This window comes from Silene latifolia, chromosome X (assembly GCF_048544455.1).
Source record: "Silene latifolia isolate original U9 population chromosome X, ASM4854445v1, whole genome shotgun sequence".
NCBI classification, from domain to species: domain Eukaryota; kingdom Viridiplantae; phylum Streptophyta; class Magnoliopsida; order Caryophyllales; family Caryophyllaceae; genus Silene; species Silene latifolia.
This window is the reverse complement of record NC_133537.1, coordinates 185,144,580-185,152,701: the sequence shown is the minus strand read 5'-3', so window position 1 is coordinate 185,152,701 and position 8,122 is coordinate 185,144,580. Positions and strand designations below refer to the sequence as shown.

The 8,122-nt window shown below is 39.5% G+C and overlaps 1 non-coding gene across 1 annotated transcript; it reads left to right on the top strand.

Annotated features, from left to right (window-relative positions):
* Positions 1-5,182: 5,182 nt before the first annotated feature.
* Positions 5,183-5,289, top strand: LOC141624587 (small nucleolar RNA R71). The gene has a single exon (XR_012534393.1). It is a non-coding gene; the product is annotated as a small nucleolar RNA R71 (small nucleolar RNA).
* Positions 5,290-8,122: the final 2,833 nt, after the last annotated feature.

Below are 8,122 nucleotides of genomic sequence, written 5' to 3'. Positions count from 1 at the left end.
CTCGTCCTTGAATAAGCTCATTAAATTAACTAAGACCCGTAATATAAGAGCACTGTCTAAACTACTAATATCCGATGAAAGGAAATTAACGGGCCTTCTCCGTCCCTTCAACTCACACCGAAACACAATGAGGTATGCATCCCAATGCACGACAAGTGGGGGCTTGCGGAAAATTTTGATGCAATCATTCAATTAAGCACAAGTCAACATATAAGATGCATCACAAAAATCAAACCGCTTTCCTCATCTAAACGGCCGTTTTGCTTTGAACAATTAAAGGTTTTGGTCGGGAGATACCGTCTCATAGTCTCGGTGGGGTGTCAATGCACTAGTGGTGGCTCAAGCAACCTCAATATGACAACCAAATGCCTAGGAAACAAATTCAAAGGCGGGAAAGGGGGAAACAAAGCCTAACCTTCAAGATTTACACGACGCACACAAGATTCGACCAAATTGACCCATGACTAAGGGGACCTAGACTACCGACTTCCTCACGGTTTTCAGTAGTCTCTCGTTTTCTTTTTAGAACGGGTGATTTTTGTGCCAAAAAGTAACCAAAATCACTCAACTAGTCGACTCGTGAGACATGCCCGCAATCTAACATGGAATCCTCTCCTACAAGACCATTTATGAGATGCAAAAAAAAAGGAAAATATGCATAAAGAGAAACAAGGGTTGTAACGGGGCTAGGTGATGGGACGAAATGGGGTTGGTGCAAGCACCATTTTGGCAAAATGTGGAGGTACACATCAAGAAGTTGCCAAAATTCTATTTCTTCCACTTTATTACAACAAATGAGTAACGTCTACACCCTAACAAAAATTGGTTTCCCGAATTTATGCAAACATTGTGCAAACCCGACTCACTTTGGAAAAACACGAAAATTATCACCTTATTTCAACCAATGAGTAACGTTTACACCCTAACAAGATATTGGATTGCCAAAATCAAGTAAAAATTGTGTAAACCCGACTCATTTAGGAAAAACATCAAGTGCCCTTTTATTCTTGCAATGCCTTTTTCTACTCCATTGATGAAAGGAGTGTTGCTTGGCTTTTTCTCCTCAAACAAAGTATAAGTAAATTTTTTTCTTTTTCCTTACATTTTTCATCTTTTCTATTTCCTTTTCTTTTCTTTTTCAAAACCTCTTTATTCAAACCAACCAAATAAAACCATTATCCCAACTCACTCATCAACTAAGGTTCAAAACACCCTTTTCCTTACAACTAACAATATTTAAGCAACTTTCTTGATAAGGGAAGGTGGTTTATGGTATGTAGCTAGTTTTGTAGGTGCCAAATGAGAGGTTCAAGCTCAAAAGGGGTTAGCAAAATAGGACCCAGTCTAAAGGGTTGAAAAATTAGGCCTATTTGGCCATGTGAGGCTCAAGAATGAAATGCAATTAATTGTTTCAAAATATGCAACCAAGTGAACATCTCATGGTCTAAAAAGGAAAGGACGCCATGCTTATGCGTCGTGATGTGACATGCCAAGCAAGGAGCCTACTCACACCTAAGGGAGACCGGGCATGGATGTACCGGTCCCAAGGAGGCTCTAAACTTCACATGAAAGTAGCTATGTCGAAATCTAGGCCTAGACTATGGTCTTGGTCTCACATGGTGGTCAAAACTTTCCGGTCTAGCCTCATTTCCCGGGTATTTACAAGCAAACGCCCTAACAAGGAGGTCACAAGGTGCAAGCCACTAGGAAGGGAAAGACATGGCCAAGACAAAAATCATCATAGAAGGTATCATGCTCCATTCCTAGACCAAATTTTGTTGAAAAATTTATATAAAAACTCAATGCAACAAGAAGGAAACACAACACATATATACATTTAAAACAAATGCATGCAAGAAATGGAAATGAACATAAGGTAAACATGCAACGAGTTGACTAAACCTAGCAGCACATCAATACCAACACAACAATCCAAAAGTTCCCAGAGTGAACATCCAAGGCACAAAAATTCTCATCCTCCTTCAAATATGCAAGATATATAAAGAAAGAATGGTAAAGGAGTAAGAGATTAGAACGAGTTTACCAAGCGGTCTTCTAGCTCCTTTTTGCCTCAAATGGTCAATGTCTATGCCAAAGGTTAGCCAAACATATATATACAATGCAATATTTTTGGAATTTTTGAATTTTTTCGATTTTTAGGCATTTTCTCGAGTTTTCTTAAATTTACAGGTATATATGTATATGAACAAATATAGACAATATTCACAAAGTGGATATTTCCCTCCCCACACTTGAAATTTACTTTGTCCTCAATGGAACAAAGTATAGGGAGAGAATAGGAAAAATAAACAACATATTTTTGGTGGGTTTTGAATTTTTTCGAAATTAAAGAACATGTTTTTGGATTTTTGAATATTTGAAAATAAATAACATGTTTTTGTATTTTTAAAATGATGGAATGTCCTCCCCACACTTATTTATTTACATATTTCCTATGGGAATAAATGTGTGGAGGAAATTCGGAAATGAAATACATGTTTTTGGTGATTTTTGATTTTTCAAATTTTTAGTGATTTTCAAATAAGTATGCAATGCATGATCTAATCTATATGCAATATTGTAATACGATGCAAGCTATACTATATGAATGCAAAGAGAGCTAATTTAGATTAGCTCCTTTCCGAATCATGTCACTAAATGTAAAATGCGGTAAAAACTTAATTAAAGAGAAAGAGAATATATACATTGTGTGGTTCTTAAGTAACTCCACCAAACCTCTTCATTCAAGGACTTCATTCAACCGGGATCAATGTCCCGAGATCCCACCATCCTTCCACCATTTTCACTACCAACAAAACAAGAGCCTTTCACCCTTGTCATCACATCATGTAACCTATATATGGCATGTTGAACCTCTTGCCATTTTCTGTTCATTTCTTCTTCAAGCTTTTCCTTAGTCTCTTTGTCAACACTAGGGTCACATACCCTATTTCCTTTCGATCTCTTCCTCCATCTTTTTGGTTTCTTCTTTTCAATTCTCGGTTTTGATTTTGGAGGGGCATTGGTGCTAGAATCGAACTCGGTTTCCCAAGTCTTGCCCTTTTCCCCACACTTATCTTTAGCATTCACTTCTTCTTTAAGGAACTTAGCCGGTGGATCATCATTAACTATTGGATCATGCCCAATCAAGAGTTCCATGTTCTCATCTTCATTCTCATGGAATTCTAAAGTTTCCACGGCAAACATGTTTTGAATCACGATTTTCTTTGAAGCATGTGGTAGCTTAAATTCAACTTTTTCCTTCCCGACCTTGAATGACAATAATCCCTCTTTGACATCTATGAGCTCCTCCCGTGGCCAAGAATGACACGAGAGCGTCTTCTCATAGGGATGTCCAACACAACAAAATCGGTAGGAATTGAAAGCTTACCAACTTGAACCATGATATTCTTGAGAATCCCAATTGGAGATTTGATTGTCCCGCCGGCAAGTTTGATTGTAATGGAAGTGCGGGCTAAGCTTGAAATATTTAACCTCTTCACAAGGGTAAGTGGTATGACACTCACACTTGCCCCTAAGTCACACAAAGCACTATCCACCTTTTGGTCACCAACGGTACATTGAATTGGGAAACTCCCGGGGTCATCAAGTTTGACGAGGATTTCTTTAGACTTGACCACATTGCACTTCTCACTTTAGGCATCAAGCTTATGGCCACTAATGTCCACTCTTCTAGAAATGGCTTCTTCAAGGAATTCTGAGTAATAAGGCATCTCCACCAAAGGTGGATTGGAGGTCTCCATTTTCATTACCAAGTCCATAAATTTGTCATACCTTAAAGTATCATTGGCTCCTCCTTGATTGTCCAAAGAGTTTTCTTCCACCATGATCATCGCTTTTTCTTCCCGGTTCTTCTCAACTTCTATCATCACATTTGGTGCTTCCACAATTTCTTCAAGCAGAAATTCTTCACTCATAGTAGTTTGTGTAGTCATAACCATCTCTCCCTTATCCGGGTTGGCTTCAACATCAAAGCTTGTACCATGAATTGTCATTATTTGCTCAAGCATATAATCTCCCATGCTCTCTTTTTCGGGCTCATGGTCAACTTCTTGCAATGTTTCCATAGCCATGGAAAAGGGAGTAGTGTATGATAACTCCTCTTGACTTGGCAAATCAAATGACTCTTCTTTTTCCTCTTCAACTCCAACCATGATAGCATTAACTTCCTTTGCCTTCATAGGGTCCCTCGGATTTTGCCCTTGTCTTAGAAATACACCCGGTGGTTTTTAAGAACTCATGAGAGCTTGGGAAGCCACTTTAGCTTCAAGACTCTTGATTTGTTGTTGGGTATTACTTGCCAAATCTCCTATCAACTTCACTAAGTTGTCATATTTATCATCTCCCATAGTATTACGTGCTTGGGGTGGGTGGCTCTTGGTTGAAAGGTTGGTTTGAAGTTGGAGGAGGAAAACCATATCCTTGATCTCTAAAGTTGGAATTTTGGTTGTTCCCTTGGTACCCTTGATTGAACCCTTGGTTTTGCCCTTGGTTGTACCTTTGATTATTGTTGTATCCTTGGTTGAACCCTTGACTAAACCCTTGGTTGGCTTGATTACCTTGGTTTCCTTGATAAAAGTTTTGATTACCTTGGTTCCCTTGGTTACACCCATAATCTTGGTATGCTTGAGATTAGTTGGCAAAGTTTTGGTTGGATCCTTGGTTGTTGTTGAATGAGGGTCTAGGTGGACGATTGGAGAAATTGTTAAATGCTTGAAAAGCATTCACCTCTTGCACATTGTTCCCATCAAAGTTGTTGTAATTGTTATTTGCACATACTTCATAAGTGTGACTCATCCCTCCACATGACTCACATGTTGATCTTTGCATCACTTCCTCCATGGATGGTCTACGAGAAGTGGTAGTTTGATTCACTTGGTTCACTTGCTTCTTCTTACTCAACTCTTCAAGCTTTTTGGTGAGCATATCAAGCTTACCATTAGTCTCCACATTCACTAAGAATTCAGGAGGGTGCTTACTTCTTCTCAAGACATTCACTCTTGTGCCATGGTTTGCCTCGGAGTCCACCATTTTCTTGATTAGAGTAGTGCCCTCCTCATCACCCAAATGATCGAATCCCCCTCCCGCGGAGGCATTCACCATTTCTTTTGTTCTTGGCAACAAGGTTTGGAAGAAGGTTTGGGTGACATACCAATCCGGAATCCCGTGGTGAGGGCAACTAGCGATAAGGTCTTGATATCTATCCCATGCTTCACCCAAGGATTCTCCATCCTCTTGTTGAAAAGTGTGGATCTCATTTCGGAGCATGGCGGTCTTGGATGATGGATAGTACTTGGCCATGAATGCCTTGGCTAAAGCGTCCCAAGCTGTGAATGTGTTCGGAGGGTGAACATTCAACCATCGGTCCGCCTTACTCGTCAAGGAGAACGGGAACAACATCATCCTTAGTGTATCTTCGGATACCCCATTCTTTTTCATCATAGAGACTTTTCTCTTGAACTTTCTTAGATGAGCATGAGCATCTTCTTCAATTTGCCCTCCGAACAAGAATTTTTAAATCAACCCCACTTGGGCGGGGTGCATCTCAAAGTTGTTGGGAGCCAAGGTGCCAAAATTAATTGGGTCACAAGCATCATTGTTGTTAGGACGGTTATGGTAAGGTAAAGCCATTGGTGGCGGTGGATTTGGTATATGAGGGGGTGGTGTTTGAGGTGGGCTATTTGGAAATTTGAAGTTGTGAAATGGATTTTCTATTGAAGGCTCAATTGTGTTGTTTGGTTATTGTTGAGTTGTGTTTTCAATGAGAGGTTGTATGGGTGGATTTGCTTGGTTTATGGTTGCTTGAGAAGAGGTTCTAACCCTTGCAATGGTCCTATTCCTTAAGGCTCTAAAAAGCCTTTCGGGATCGGAGTCAAAGAGCAAAGCTTGGTGGTTCCTCCTAGACATACAACTTGGCAAACCGTAAGACTCCTAGTGCTTTTACACACTAGGGTAAGGCAAAAATCACACACACTCTACAAGAAGCACACAAACTACACAAACAAGCAAACAACAACTAAAGACTAAAGCTAGAAACTTCAACTAACTAAGCATAACCTAACACCATCCCCGACAACAACGCCATTTTGATATAAGGATTTGTCATCGTTTCCCAATCAAAATTAATTTATAAAGAACCAAAATTAAGTAGTATAATTAGGGTGTCGAACACAAAGATGGCGGGGATGGCGGGGGTTAGATACTTGGTTTGTTTAAGTTTTTAGTTTAGTCTAATATATGGAGCAGGTTTGATTAATTGCAAACTAAGATGCAAATAAGGTATAACATTAAACTAAACGAAATTGTAGTTGAATAATATGAGAAAGACTAGAGCTTTCGGGTTCACTTGGGTTATTGGGCATGAAACAAGGTAAATATGGGAAATGGGTGATGCAATTAGTCAAGGAATTATGCCTAATGTCTTAGGATACCTAGAATTCATTAACCAACTTTCATATGATTAACTAAAACTCGTCACACACATACACAAAGATCATCCAATAGTCTACACACCAATATTGTTCATCCACTAGTATAGACACCAAGATAACCAAACATGTGAGAAAATACTCAAACTTTCATAGGAGCAATTCTACAAACACTTCATGTGCAAGAAAGTAACAACCATTAAAACACCCAAATCCTTATAATTCTAACCCAAAATCATACCCATTATAGACCCGAGATCCCCCTAAGCCCTAGATGAGAACTACTCACACATGTTTAGCAATGAAAATCCAACAATAAAATGGAACAAAATACAAACAAGTATGGTAAACATGATAAAGATTGTAACTTTGCGTGAATAACAATTAACCAACATAAAAGATGTAAACTAATGAAGTAAATGTAAATAAAAGATGAGAATTATACCAACTAAGAAGAAAGTACCAAGCTTGGATAATAATGGGAGATGAATTTCTTCTTGTCTTCCAAATACAACCCAAAAGACTAAATGTATACTATTGAGAAATGAAGAACTTGCATAAACAAAGGAAGAATTAAACTAATAATTAAAGAAAGATTACAACTTTTTATTGAATGAAAAAGAGAGGAAATATTAGGGTTCTACAATATTGAGAGAGAATAATAATCTAGTCTAATTTCTAAGGTAAAAAATGGTAGTGTTGTGTCGTAAAGAGAGTGGTCTATTAATAAGACCCCTCCTAATTTCTAATTTCTAATCATAATAATAATATTAATAATATTAATATAACTATAATAATAATCCTAATCCTAATACTAATCTCCCACTAAGGCCTAAAATAAACGACTCAACAAAAAACAAAAAAGGGGAAGGGGATTTAATTGTATAAAACGCAGAAAAAAAGGAAAAAAGGGAAAAAAAAGGGGAAATCAAAGTCTAAAATCGCCAAAAGGGGTACCCAGCCAGCGCGCCGGCCGCCGGCTGTGCACCGGCACAAAACCCGCTGGAAAATTGAGGTGAAATTTGATAGAATTTAGAGCCGGTTGAGAGATCGGCAGACGGTTGACCATCTGAGAGCTATCTTGAGATTTTGTTGCGGAATGAGAGCCGGTGAGGCAGCAGCTGGTCCGCCGGCTCAGAGCACAGTTGGTGATGGAGGGTTGTTGCTGCTTGTGGTTATGGCGAGAAGTGGACGCTGGCCTCGTGCTCGTTTGCAGGTACAGGTGAGCCGAGATGGATGTTGGGGATGGAAATGACTGTGTTGATGCTGGTGATGCAGGTTGCGAGGACGGACTGGTGGCGCGCGTTGGTGATGATGGAGACGGGTTTGATGGTGATAATAGCGTCGTGTTGTTGTTGTTGCTGGTATGTGTGTTAGCAGGTGTCGGGTTTGCGGGTAATTGAGACGAATTGATGATCCGTCATAATAGTGTTTTTGGTGATTGAATATGGTTGCAGGTTGAAGACGAGTGAGTTGTTGATGGTTGATGGGTTCAGAGCCGGAGGAGTGATGGAGGTGAGTTGAAGATGCAGGGAAATGGTGTTGATGGAATGTAGGTGGTTGACTGGACTCGGATTTTGGTTGTGGATTGAAGGAATTGGTGTGAGTCGTGGATGGGTGGAGGTGTGCCGGTTATGGTGATGATTGTGGTTTAGCTCAGAAAAGGAGCTAGT